Source organism: Cervus elaphus, chromosome 23 (genome assembly GCF_910594005.1).
Source record: "Cervus elaphus chromosome 23, mCerEla1.1, whole genome shotgun sequence".
Lineage (NCBI taxonomy): Eukaryota > Metazoa > Chordata > Mammalia > Artiodactyla > Cervidae > Cervus > Cervus elaphus.
In genome coordinates this window covers 45,385,285-45,400,692 of record NC_057837.1, presented here as the reverse complement: position 1 = coordinate 45,400,692, position 15,408 = coordinate 45,385,285, and positions in this window count along the sequence as shown.

The window sequence follows — 15,408 nt, the reverse complement described above, 5'->3', positions numbered from 1 at the left end:
AAACTCGTCATTTACTCCCACCCCTTCTAGCAGGGAGGCCCTCCTGGCTTTGGCCAGGGCCAGCCTAAGGGATCGAGTGATGCAGACAAAATGAAGACGTTCTTCCAGGGTTTGTGTGAAGCTCTTCTCAGGTCTTTCGGTTCCACTGTGTTGCTGAAGTTTCTTACGAGGACTCCAGGGCTCTCCCTGAGCCGTTTTTGTTCATCGATAGAGTTATCGTTGATCTGTACCGGGGAACAGAGGACTTCTACTCCACCATCCTGGTGACATCAATCTTTAGTATTTTTAATTCTTCAATTTCCATAATGATTTAGATTTGAAGGATTTAGTTTTGTCAAGATGATGGTAGAATCATATGTGCCTCTGTTTATAAGTTATTACCAAATATAATTATATAGGCAGATAACAAAGCAAGAATAAAAAGTGACACTAAGTATATGTAGTTTCCTTTATGTAAAAGTGTATGTCAAGTTTCCTTTATGTCAAATGTTAATTTTCCTGAAATAAAGTTTGGGAAATTCCACATTCAATACATCTTTTAGAAAAATGCTATACCCCAAACATGTGCAATTTTCTTTAGAAAGTTCCCGTATTTCTTTTGTTGTTTGCGATCTTTGTGCTTCCAAGTTTGCGTTTTTTATAGCTTTTGCCTTGGATCTCCCTTGTTTCAATCCTCTAAACCTGTCAAGAATAACTTAACCTATTTTATTGTTCCCATAAATTCATATGTAACTGGTAGCTAAATCCAATTTGTGTCAACCTGTCTTTCTTTGCAACCTGTTCTAAAGCTTCCAACATATTTTAGGAAAGTAGAATCCTATTAATACCAGATAACCAGCTCTGTATTTTACTCAATAGTTATTACAGTCCTTCCCACGTCACAGTGCATGAAGAGCCTGGTATCACCACTGATAAATTATGGCAAAAGTTTTCTCATTTATTCTTCTGTATGGGCATGCATGTGTGTGTGTTCAGGGAGTCTGGAGTGGTTTATGATGTTGGCCATACCCAATACTGCCTTTGCTTTAAGCCAACATCGTGCCCATCACAATTTTAAATGACTCCACAGGAAACTTTCAAATATTATTAAGTATAAATAGGAGGTGGGAGGGGGATCAGGATGGGGAATACGTGTAACTCTATGGCTGATTCATATCAATGTATGACAAAACCCACTGAAATGTTGTGAAGTAATTAGCCTCCAACTAATAAAAAAAAATAAAATAAAATAAAATAAAATTACTTAATATTTTGAAATTGAATCCTAAGGTTGAGTTACAAAATAAGGAGAAAGTTGGAAACATGTTTTAATAGTTGTGTATGATTTAATTGATTTTATCAGCATTGCTATATAGTAAAAGGATAAAACAATATTTGCAGTGTAGACAGAAGCATTTCCTTGTGCCTCTCCTTTATAATATTAGAGAAAGATCAAATGCAGAGTCTAACACCCCGAGTTCTGCTTTGCATACTGCCTAGTGTGCTTGCCAATTTTTATTGAAAGGGGATTTTCATGTTGAATTAGTAAATACCTTGGACTATAGAATATGTCCCTCAAAAATGTCTCTCCCACTTAAGAGGGCACCTCCATCCTACACTGGTATCAACACCTCTACTCTTCTTGAGGTACAGAATCACATGTCTTTCACCAATCAATGAAACAATGAAAATTTTTTAACATTCTCAAAATGTTTAGTTTTTAATTGTACTCAAGGTATGATTTTTTTTCAATATATCTTTTACTCTCAGTAATGCTTTTGAAAGTCAACAGTTCTGTTTTTAGAGCTTATTTATGCTTGTAAGACCATATCACAAATATTTATTCATTCTCTTAACAATAGGCATTTGGACTAGTTCTGGGGAGGGTAGGGGCTTCCCTGGTGGCTCAATGGTAAAGAATCTGCCTGCTTATGCAAGATACATGGGTTCAATCCCTGGAGAAGGAAACGGCAACCCACTCCAGTATTCTTGCCTGAAAAATTCCATGGACAGAGGAGCCTGGCGGGCTACAGTCCGTGGGGTCACAAAGAGTTGGATACGACTTAGTGACTAACACTACTACTACTGCTACTACTACTAGGGTAGGGTAGTATGAGTAAAGATATTGTGGCTCTTTTGCACATCTTTTTTATTGAAATATAGTTAATTTACAACACGCTACTAGTTTTGGGTGTACAACATAGTGATTCAATATTTTATAGATTATATTCCATTTAAAGTTATAAAATATTAGCTATATTCTCTGAGCTGTATAGTGTATCCTTGTAGCTTATCAATAGATGAATATATGTATATATATACAATAAAGATGTGTGTGTGTATATATATATAATAAAGATGTATATATATGTGCATATATAATGAAATATTACCCAGAAAAAGAATGAAATTTTGCCATTTGCAACAATCTGGAGAGTATTATGTTTGGTGAAATAAATCAGAGAGAAAGACAAATACTATATGCTATCACTAAATATTTAGCAAACCAATATATATTGCAAAAGAAAAACAAACTCACGGATATAAAGAACAAACTAGTGGTTTTCAGAGGAAAGAGAGGAGGGGCAAAATAGGGGTTGGGGATTAAGAGGTAAAAGCTATTATGTGTCAAAAAGATGCAACCTTGAGTCTATTTTATTTCTACTTAAGTCTGTATTCAGGAGGTATATCTTTGAAATTTTACCAGTTTTCTTGCAATCTCAGAATGCTTTACAAACAAAATTTTAGAAATTTAAAAAAGTAGTGATAATACATTTTTGTTTTAAAATATCTGCCTAAAATGTACCTCCTTAATTGACAAGTATTCCACATATAGAGAGGAAACAGATAAGAATTATAGTGTCACCTTATCAGAAATAATGCAAACAAAAAGAGTGAAGTGAGGTATTTCAATGTTGAAGGTATTAGAAAAAAACTCACCAAACTAGAATTCCATAACCAGTGAAATTATCCTTCAAATTAAAGGATAAATAATTTTTCTCAGAAAAATAAAGCATGGAAGAATTCATCATCAATATCTTTATAACTTAACTTCACCTAAATGACATTTGTAAAATGGTCCACTCAACAGCAGCAAAATATATATTCTATTCAAGATCACATGAGACATCATAGACAGAAATTGACCACATTTTGAGTCATAAGATGAACCTCAACAAATAGAAAAATTTATGGAAAACCATCTCATCAAAAAAAAGCAAAATATAATCTAAATAAATGGAATAATACTGTTACCTTGAATTAAAAGATTCAATATTATTAAGTTGTGCATTCTTCCCAACTTGATCTGTAGATTCAATATGATCCTAATCAAAATCCAAAACAGCTATTTTGTAGATATTGACAAACCGAACCCAAACCTTATGGGAAAAGTCAAAAACTCAAACTAACAGCCAACATTGAAGAAGAAAGTTGGAGAACTCACTGCCCAATTTCAAGACATACTGTCATACTACATGGTATTGGTGAGAGAATGCAGAGACAAACACAGACCCCCCATAAGTACGGTCAGCTGATCTTGAACTTGAGGATGTCAAGGCTGGACTTGTGTGGCAGCCCTGCTGTGGCCATAGGGTGAGAACCTGTTTCCCAGGAGGAAAGAAAAGGAATAGCCATGAATTGTGAGGGTTCTAGCCCTGACCAATCCATGCCCAAGTCCAGGTTTGTTGCTACCCTTTTCCCTCTGGGTATGCTGTGCTGTACTTTAGTCACTCATGTACGACTCTTTGTGACCCCACGGGCTGTAGCCTGCTAGGCTCCTCTGTCCATGGGGATTCTCCAGGCAAGAATACTGGAGTGGGTTGTCATGCCCTCCTCCAGGGGACCTTCCCAACCTAGGGATCAAAAGCAGGTCTCCCACATTGCAGGCAAGTTCTTTACCATCTGAGCTATCAGGGAAGCCCGAGAATACCCCAGTGGGTAGCCGATCTCTTCTTCAGGAGATCTTCCTGACTCAGAAATCGAACAAGGGGCTTCTACATTGCAGGTGGATTCTTTACCAGCTGAGCTACCAGGGAAACCCTCCCTCTCAGTATCAGTTCAGTTGCTCAGTCATGTCTGACTCTACGACCCCATGGACTGCAGCATGCCAGCCTTCCCTGTCCATCACCAACTCCTGAAGTTTGCACTAACTCATGTCCACTAAGTCAGTGATGCCATCCAACCATCTCATCCTCTGTCATCCCCTGCTCCTCCTGCCTTCAATCTTTCCCAGCATCAGGTCTTTTCCAATGAGTCAGTTCTTTGCATCAGGTGGCCAAAGTATTGGAGCTTCAGCTTCAGCATCAGTCCCTCCAATGAATATTCAGGACTGATTTCCTTTAGGATTGACTGGTTTGATCTTTCTGTCCAAGGGACACTCAAGAGTCTTCTCCAACACCACAGTTCAAAAGCATCAATTCTTCAGAGCACAGCTTTCTTCATATACCCTCTTGGTATATGTGCCAGTAAATTTCCTTTTCTGTTAATTCAGTTTGAGACAAGTTTTCTGTCACTTTCAGTGGGAAGAAGTCTGAGAGCTGGATCAAGCATTCAGTTGTCAGGATGCATTCTTGTCTTTTAGCTTCTACTCCCTTCACTGAGATGTGTTCATAGATCTAAGGATCTGGAGAGAATAGTTGTTATCTTAGCTACTGGGATCTGCGTTATGTAGCTCTTTAAAGATGACCCATAGCTCTTCATTTCTAGGCCTTTTGTCATTAACTTAATAAATTTTATTTAAAAGTCTATGATATGTGAGAAAATAGTGAGCTGAGAGTACTCAAAACAAAGTCCTTATCTCCAAAACTATGAAATCTCAGCTGTTTAAATTCTGGGCTCTTCTGATGTGAGTGTTTTCCTGGCTCTGGGTTTATAATAAGTGGTATGTATGATAACGATTTTGGTGGGACCTTTTATCAATGTATCAGTAGTTTCTTTGCCTTCTTAAACAAAGCATCATGAGTACAATTCAAGTATTTTTTGGTTTTCCAAGTCACTGACATGCCATCTAGGGGTGGAGAGGGCCTTTGGAAGAAGGGGGGTGCGGGACATGTACAGTATCCCCCCAGCACTGAGCGCTATGTATCACTTTTCTGTCCACACTGCCTGGATTTCTGAGTCCCAGGCACTGTGTCATTTCTGCAAGTGAGTGGGTTCTCCTCTTGTTTTTATTCCTCCTTCACAGAGACACTAAACCAGTGATGCTCATTCGAGACATTTGGAAAGATGTGGGTTCGCACACCATGAGTCATCTCTCTGCAACAAGATAAACCAATGCCAGGGACCACTGAGACCTTTTTATGGCAGCCTGACAGAGTAATTTTATGTCATTGGATATAAGACTAAAAACGTTGGTCCTGAATTTTTATGTCTTTTTATTTTTCTAGTATTTCCTTTTTATTATATGGTACAAAAATATTGATCTCCAACAGTTTGGAAATAAAAAAAGATAATAATAATAACAAAACAAAAGCTGGTCCCTCCTCTGAATGCTGAGAGAGGCATTGTCTAGACTGCACTTTCTTTCCATCGCCAGCTTCTTCATTCACCTTCCCCTCCACTCCACAAAGACCACAGAAGCTGGTTTGTGTCTTAGGTACTCTTTTGATACTTACCTTCTTGTTCTTGTGTTAGGTTTATATTTAAACACACTAGTTCGATCTGCCATTTGTAACCAGAAACTCATATGTGCATGTGTGTGTGTGCGCGCGCGTGTGTGTGTGTGGCCAGGATTTTAGAAGGGATTTCTTGTTCTCACTGTCTGACAACAATAATATTTGCATTATTTAGTGATTAGAAAGCTCTGGGAATTCCAGAGCTCTTGGAATTCTGTTCCAATAGAACAGAATTATGTGTAAGGTTACAGTAAACAGGTTTGAAGCAGTAAACTGACAATCTTTTCGAAGAACAGAAGTCTGAGTCTTTGAACTGTAACAGTGTTAATTCTTGACTCTTCACCAGGACACAACAACATCTTTAATATTTCAGTTTTCAACTCCAATTTCTAGCCCAGTCCCCTTTCCCTCACTCATTGGTCACTGTGAGCATGTCGGAGATCTCACTGTCTTGCTGAAATCTGGAGTAATTACCATAGTTTCAAAGGTCCTAGGACAAATACAGGTTTATATTAACAGTTACTTTATGTGCACACATGGTGGCTAGAATTGGAATATTTGAGAAGAGAGCTGCCTCTGTGTGTGGCTCTTTTTCTCAGATCTCAGATGGTTTTCAGGTCTTAATATATTCATTCATTGAGCCTGAGTAAGGAGACTTAAGGCTGGTCCAAGGAGACCAGCCATCTCCAATTCCCTGAATTCCATCACTCTACATAGATGGATTATTGTAACTCCAATCAGACTTTCTCATGCACAAAATGAAAGTATTAAAATATTACTTGGCACTCTTAAAATTGAAACTAATTGTATACTTTCTTTGTAAAAGGAATAGAGGCAGCACTGGTTTTGTTTGACAAATAACATAGTTCACTTTATCTACAAGTCAGTCAGCTACACCTGCTAGGGTGCAGGCCAGGCCACAGACTGAAGGGCGACCTTGGACAAACTTTATCTTTGCTGGCGAGGCAGAATGGCTGGTCAGTCTTTTGTGAGAGTGACAGCAGGAAGCAGAGGCACTCAGAACCTTGGCACTGCCATTTCCATGTCAATACTTGGGCTCTTTCAATGATAAGGAACTTCCAATTAATGCTGGGGTCAGGGATCTAGAATCCCACAGAAATGCCCGCACAAGTCTTATTTAACTCAATCAATATTATGTAATATCAAAGTTTGAAAAGTTAGTTAATGGCTTTCTGAAATGTTCCCTGCATTTAAGGAGATAAGGGTGTGAAAAAGGAGAGGAAGTGCTGAGATACAGTTAGAAAGAAGGATACTTCAAGGAGAATGTGGTTTGTGATTCAAATATTTCCTTGATAATATAATCCATGAGCCAAAAAGATCTTCCCTATACTTTTTTCTCAATGTATTATTAAGATTCTGAATTTTAATTTGCTCGTGATAATCACCTATGAATTCCTGCTAATTAGGAACAGAATAGAGAGAACTATTGAAAAGTTTAAACTATATAATTTCTCAAAGACCTGTAATATTACCATATATTTTTTAAAAATCAAGGTTTAAGAAAAATAAAATATTCCTAAGTCCTAATTCCTTTAGATAGGCTACAATAAATAGAAAAAAATGATTAGTAATTAGCATATCACTGTTTCTGGGTCATTTTAAGTGCTCCTAAAAACAGTTGTTTTCTTGATTTAGTTAAATATATTCTTATTGTCTTGTTAAAATGATTAATTTTCAAGGTAAACCTTTTATTCTAATATAGAAGAATGTCATCAAAATCTGTTTTGATTTCTGGACTAACTCCATATCTGAAATATAAAATCCCATTAAATAAGATTTTGCTATATTAATGTTGCAAATTACATCATGAATGCCCTTTTTCATTAAAAATATGCTCATGTGGATATGATTGCAAAGAAATAATAATTTCAAGATCCCACAAATGGCAAGCTAAGTGAACCTGAACTCTTCCTGTGGATTGTAAACAGCTAAAAATAAAACACTTTTTAAAATACAGAGACGAGCTCAGAAAACAGGACAAGAAATTCATAGCATTTCAGAAATTAAGGTAAAATTCAAAGCAGAGATTGAAGTGTTTGAGTTGGTGCTATAAATGCTCTGAGGGGCAAAGCTCGGCCTCAAGGGCTGGGGATGCAAATTCAAGGGCTGATAAATTGTGCCCAAGAGATGAAGAAGCAGAGCCTTAGGATCAGAGGAAAAACTGAGGAGCACAGGCTAGCCTTCAGACAAACATCTCTAAATATTTCATGTGGGGAAGTGGTGCTGACCACCAGTGAAAGTGAAAGTCACTCAGTCATGTTAGACTCTTTGCGACCCCATGGACTATATAGTCTATGGGATTCTCCAGGCCAGAACACTGGAGTGGGCAACCTTTCCCTTCTCCAGGGGATCTTCCCAACCAAGGGATCGAACCTAGGTCTCCCACATTGCAGGCAAATTCTTTACCAGCTGAGCCACAAGGGAAGCCCAAGAATACTGGAGTAGGTAGCCTATCCCTTCTCCAGCGTCTTCCTGACCCAGGAATCACACCCGGGTCTCCTTTATTGCAAGTGGATTCTTTACCAACTGAGCCATAACCACCAGGGCTCCACTCTAATCCAGTACTGTGGGAAGCTGTCTTTTGAATAAAGTTGCAGAGAGGAAAACATCCCTGAACCAGCATAGGAGGGCAATGAAATCCCAAGGCGAGAAATTAAACCAAAAGTTAGCTGTGGATAGGGTCCCTGATACATGCAAATGTAAAGCCTTTCTGGGTGAACATTCCCATAGGGTTTACATGGAAAAACACACAAACTCTCTAATGATGAATCCCATAAAAACAAGCAGTAAGTCATTAGCAATCCTCCCTACACAAGAATCAATCTTCAAACCAATGCTGGAGTTGAGCTTAAGACTCTCAGATGTTCAATCAATGATCAGAGAGTGGGGACTAAGGTTTGGCATGACTTCCCCAACATCCCCACAGTTGTAGACCGGATGCAAAGCAGAGGATTAAAGTCTTCCTGTGAAAAAGTCTCAAGAGAGCTCAGAGCTTTCACTCGGTGAGGCTGACTCATCCCACACCCCAAACCCAGAGGACTGTGGACCAACTACCTTCCACTCAGTTGGCTCACAGACAGAGCTGTGTCTCTGTCTGAACCTCCTTTTTGGAAGGGGTGCTTTGTCTGGCCCTTTGAGAAATTTCAAGGAAAGTCGATGGACCTGCAAAACAAGGAACCTAGACTCTCACTGCATTTTCAACGTCTGCTTCCTCCATCATTTTGCTGATCTACCCATGTGCCCATGGAAGCCACAGACAAGAGACTTGGAGCAAGGTCACAGTGGAAATGGAGCCTCCGTGGGGGAATCTACACTGTTGCCCGATGGCCAAGCACAAGTATTTGTGTTCCCCAAGAGTCATGAGGTTTGAATTTGGTCCAGAAATAACACGACTACCTGTTCCTCCAAACTGCCTTCCAGTCCCAATGGAAGTGGTTGGTGTCCACTTCACTTCCAGTTGCTAATTCTAAAGTCACAATTTCACAAGGGCCCAAATAAAATCTAGATCTCTGATTGCAAAAGAATGTGGGTGAAACAATATTTAACTTTCTGCCTCTTTGGTGGAGAAAATTCCACATTTTATGTTCCATTGACTCAAACCAAAATTTGAAAAAAAAAATATATATATATATATTTGTATACATATACATGTATATATATAGCTTCCCAGGTGGTGCTAGTGGTAAAGAATTCACCTGCCAATATAGGAGACATAAGAGACATGGGTTCAGTCTCCTGTGGGTTAGGAAGATCCCCTGGAGAAGGGCATGGCAACCCACTCCAGTATTCTTGCCTGGAGAATCCTGTGGACAGAGGAGCCTGGTGGGCTATGGTGCATAGGGTGGCAGAGAGTCAGACATGACTGAAGCAACTTAGCGTGTGCTCACACATACACACACACACACACACACACACACACATACATATAACATAAATATAACTTAGAAAAGGATTTATAGTATATCCATAATTGTTCATTATATTTAGGACTTCTTAAAAAATTTGTCTGTGTTTTTTTCCCAAAATACAATAAAATGATCCTGTTTTTATTCTGTAGTTCAATTCTACTGTGAAAATATGTTAAAAAGTAATATGATTAAGGACATTTAAAAGCCTCATAATGAGTTCTGATTTTACATCAGAAATTATTTCAGTAAAGATAAGAAGAAATCTCAGGTCACCATGAGAGTGAATGCACCATATTACCACAAAGCTCAGATTTTAGAAGAATAAGTCAAAAAAGTTGGAGAAGAAGGTTATGCAATCAAGGGCAATTTCAAAGAATGGTGCAACCCTGTAAGATATGTCAGGAAGACTAATGAATTATATCAAATTAACGCATAGAAAGAGCTGATGCTTGCAAAAAGCATTGATAACAGCCAAAGTGTGATTAAAAAATGAAACTGGGGTTTTTGCTGCTACATTAAAAAGCAAAAAAGCAAAAAAAAAAAAAGAAAAAAGAAAAGCGAGTCCATTTCTTAGGACAGATATAATGTAAATGGATGCAACAAATTGATTGGTTTAATGGAATATGATACTTTTTTAAACTCTTTTCTAGAAGCAATAATTATTTAATTACCCAAACAATAATTTGATTGGTATAGCATAATCTGGATTTGAGCCCTTACTCAAACCTCTTCTAAGCTTATATAAATACATTTGGCAAACTTCTGAACTTCAGATTTTTATCCCATAATTTGTTGTTGTTGTATTAAATCTAGCTATCCCATGAGCTTGTTGTTTAAAATATTAAATCTAAAAGTTCTTGATAAAATGGACAGTGTAAGTTTATCAGCATTCTCTCTCCTGCTTTTGTTTTTGTCAAGAATAATTTTCTATAGATCCTGCACATTGGATCATATATTATTAAAAGGGAATTAGATGAGGAGTTGGAGGAAGAAGAATTAAGTTAGTTCAGATTTTTTATGTTTATCAAGTCATTCCACTTTCAAATAGGGCAAGGACAGTCTTGGACACCATTACTCCTACCCTCACAAGAAAATAGCTGAACAAACTAAACATTGACAACCCTTCTTAGATCTCTCCGAGACCTGAGGTCACAGGGAAAACAGCTGCCCCCCAACATGGAGGAGTCAGGAAAGTCCTAGGTGCTCCAGATCTCTCAGATGATGGGCGGTTAGTTTGCTCATCTGATTTTGAAAGGTTGCCACCCAGCTAAGTGTTACTGAATGCTTCCTCCGTCCCAAGCACTGTGCAGAGCTTTCCCCCGCGTCTTTTTGGCCAACGTCGACATATTTCCAGGTCGGGAAATGCTTATGGAGATTTATTCGTTGTCAGATAGGAAGTACAACAGTGTCAAGGAGACAGCTGCTACCATCTGTCTCCCAGCCCAACGGCCAGTTCCTCATTTCCTATAACATTTGTTGTTGTCCCCGTTATTGTGGCTTTTCAAAAACAAATTCTGACAAGTAAATTACTGGTAAATTACTAATATGATTGTAAATGAATGTATTAATATTTATAGAGAAGTGAAAAAACTTCAGGAAAAGATGACTGTGCTGCAATTGGGGGATGGGGTGGTGGGGAATGAATGTAGAAATAGTTTTATTCTTGTGAACCACTGAGGAGTAAATCAAGAAATGCTTTGTCTTCTCTTGTTGTTATGGGTTAGGGTTCTTAATATCTCCACTGCTTTCTTTCTTCCATAATCCATCTAGGCGGTTCTTATTTTTTAAGCAAGAAAAGCGTGTGGGCTTTGTAGTCACAAGCATCACTGCTGGAATCCCCTGTGAACCACTTAGTAGCTGCAAGGCAAGCAGGCATCTTTTCCAATCTGGGTTGCAGGACTCTCACTTCTCAGACTTGGTTAAATGGAATGTGACTCACGTGATCATGTTGAGCAGACAATGCTTAGCTCATAATATGTTAGGTGGCAATATCAGTTTTTATAAGTTATTATTGTCTTATTGGGCTTCTCAGGTGGCTCAGTGGTAAAGAATCCACCTGCCAATGCAGACGACTCAGGTTCTACCCCTGGGTAGGGAAGATCCCGTGGAGTACAAAATGGCAACCCACTCCTGTGTTCTTGCTTGAAAAATTCCATAGACAGAAGATTCTGGTTGACCACAGTCCATGGGACTACAAAGAGTGGACACAGCTGAGCAACTAAGCCCACACAAACACGTTGTATTATTATTTCTACATCAGATTCAAGGATTTGTTTAGAGATATGCACTAAAACCCTTTGACAAATTATAGCCCAGAGAACTCCCAGTTAAAGGGGGGAGACACTTTTATTTTATATACTTTTATCCTGATTATCTTGACATCATTGATGGGAAATTGCTTCATGGTTCTAATTCATAGAAGTTTGTAAGTGATGTCAAACTCCTAAAACTGAGATAACCTACACATCTGGTCCCATCACTTCATGGCAAATAGATGGAGAAACAATGGAAACAGTGACAGACTTTATTTTCTTTGGCTCTAAAATCATGGCAGATGATGACTACAGCCAGGAAATTGAAAGATGCTTGCTCCTTGGAAGAAAAGCTATGACCAACCTAGACAGCATATTAAAAAGCAGAGACATTACTTTGCCAACAAATGTCCATATGGTCAAAGCTATCGTTTTTCCAGTAGTCAGGTACAGATGTGAGAGATGGACCTTAAAGAAAGCTGAGTGCCAAAGAATTGATGCTTTCAAACTGTGGTCTTAGAGAAGACTCTTGAGAGTCCCTTGGACTGCAGGGAGATCAAACCGGTCAATCCTAAATAAAATCAATCCTGAATATTCATTGGAAGGACTGACGCTGAAGCTGAAGCTTCAATACTTTGGCCAACTGATGTGAAGAGCTGACTCACTGGAAAAGATCCTGATGCTGGGAAATTTTGAAGGCAGGAGGAGAAGGGGATGACAGAGGATGAGATGGTTGGATGGCATCACTGACTCGCTGGACATGAGTTTGAGCAAGCTCTGGGAGATGGTGAAGGATAGGGAAGCCTGGTGTGCTGCAGTCCGTGGGGTCATAAAGAATCGGACATAATTGAGTGACTGAACAACAATAGTTTTCTCTAAAAGTGATTTGACCTTATGTATTTAAAATGATAAGAATTCCCTGGGGGGTCCAGTGGTTAAGACTCCACCTTTCAAATGCAAGGGGTGTGGGTTTGATCCTTGGTCAAGGAGCTAAGATCCCACATGCCTCGGGGTCAAAAAACCAAAACATAAAACAGAAGCAATATTGTAACAAATTAAATAACGACTTTAAAAATGGTCCACATCAAAAAATATTTTAAAATCTAAAAATGAAATGATACATTCATTAAAGTTTGGAAACCCACCAAAATTAAAACGTTAAAGTCATCTATGAGGACATAAAGTCTAGCATCCTTTCTCCTGGGTTGGAATCATGGTCAATAAATCCAAAAGGGAACAAATTAGGAATTTCAGCATTGAATAGAATTACTTCATTATAAACTTTTGATGCTCTTTGTCAAGTTGCTTCAGTCAACCTGTGAAACACACATAAATACAGAACCTGATGGGGTAGTAAAAATACTCTTTTATCCTGCAAAGACTGACATAAAAGAATAAAATAAATCCTAAGATATACTGTCAGAAATGTGCAACTCAGAAAAATACAGCAATTTCTTCATAAAATGTCTTCACTTCAACTTGCCTAGACTTTTCCAGACAAAAATCCCATTAAAGTTGACCAGAACAAAATGATTCTTTAAATCACAAAATAGCATGATAGTATGATTTTAAAATGAAAACTCTTATCGCAAGCTTGAAAGAAAGTGAAAAGTCTTGTTTTTTTGTTTTTTTTTTTTTTTACTGATTTTTTCAAGACACCTGTTTAAATTAAAATATGTTCCACTGAATTCCAAGGGGGTGTCAGAAAAGAGGCTTCATAATTTAAATGCTTTAGGTATTAGCAACACTGTGTCTTAAAGGCTACATTTTCTTAATACCATAAGTAAGCATTTATTAAATGAAAAACAATACAGACGTTCAAAGCAGGCCAAGAATACTGTTGCATACCCTAAACAGATGCTTTCTTGAAATGTAGCTTCATTTTCTGTAATATTTTACCCTTATATCAATGGCTATTTTTGTGTTTACATTGCCTTTTCCTACAGTATCCTGGGCTATATATATATAATCTGCAAGTGTGATTTCATGCTTCTTAGATCAGGGCTTAGTGATCTTAGTGATCATAAGCCCTTAGTGATCAGGGCTTAGATCAGGCCACTTAGATCAGACCAAGTGGCCAAGAGTAAAGAATCCACCTGACAATGCAGGAGATGCAAGAGATGTGGGTTCAATCCCTGGGTCGGGAAGATCCCCTGGAGGAGGGCATGGCAACCCACTCCAGTATTCCTACCTTGAGAATCCCATGGACAGAGGAGCTGGGCGGGCCTATGGTCCATGGGGTAGCAAAGAGTCAGACACAACTGAGCGACTGCACACAGCACGCTCAGATCAGGGTTTATGTATCTGGACTCTTCACACCATTAAATACAAAGAGAGATCTCTGTCACTGATTTTGCTCTAGAAACATTTTATAAAGTTGAGGAAAAAATTACTCTTTTTAAATAAAAGATCATATAATTTGCTATCTCCTTCATTCTTTTATAGCATAAAGCTCATATCTCATGCAGTTTTTATCTAGAACAGAGTAATCCTTTGTTGGTGACTTATCGTTTTGAAGTCATGCTTGATTATTTATTTCTTATATCTTTTGCTTACACAAGTAATGAGTATTTTTTCCCTTAAGGGGCAAGTTATATATGTCAGTATTTTTCTTTCTAGCTCCCTGTGTTTTAAAGCTTAGTTTGAAATAAAATGTCTTTAGAGGTATAATTTCTTTAAAGATTTTTATTTAATTCAAAGCCTTGTTGTTGAATGCACACAGTAGATTTGAAATATTATTATTTTTATCTTACTGCTTGCATTGAATGCTTTATATTCTCTGCTTTCTTGGATATTAAATTCGTATCAAAACTCCTAGTCCTGGGGTGTTCATATTCTGCACAGAATTGAGAAGATAATGTTCATGATTTGAGGTCTATGAGGCAATGAATCGTTTTCTCACTTGATTAAATGCTGAAGAAAAGCTAAGACACTTAATAAGCTGCAAGCACCATTTCTTTCTTTCCATAATGCTAATGTGAACAATGTTAACAACATTTCAATATAACAAGAAGAGAAAATACAATAAAATAATTTTAAATAATTCAGGTTCACTCTTCACTAGGGTAGAAGTGAAGTGACAGTCACTCACTCATGTCCGACTCTTTGTGACCCATGGATTGTACAGTCCATGGAATTCTCCAGGCCAGGATACTGGAGTGGGTAGCCATTCCCTTCTCCAGGGGATCTTCCCAACCCAGGGATCAAACCCAGGTCTCCCACATTGCAGGCAGATTCCTTACCAGGTGAGCTATTAGGAAAGCCCACTAGGGTAGAGGTGCGTGTATATTCAAGAGGCAATGAGGGTGGAAGGGGACAAGGTGGAGAGTGACTGCTCTTGGACAATTTCTCTGGAAATTTCCTTTTCCCAATCACTTCATTTCTGGAAAAAATTTCCATAACCTTGCAGGAAGTTAATTGCAAAGATCATGTTCTTATATTGATGTTCTAAGTGGGTTCCCTGTTGCTGATGGTGATTTTTAAGAAAGAGATCAAGTCTATGTCATTATAAAGTTCAGAGTGATATGACTATCTAATGGCTAAAATTGCTAAAAGCTAAAGGCATCTCACAGGGCATAGTTCAGAAGTCTCAGATATTCTTAGGAGAGTGGTCGTGGTGTCCTCAGTTGAGAC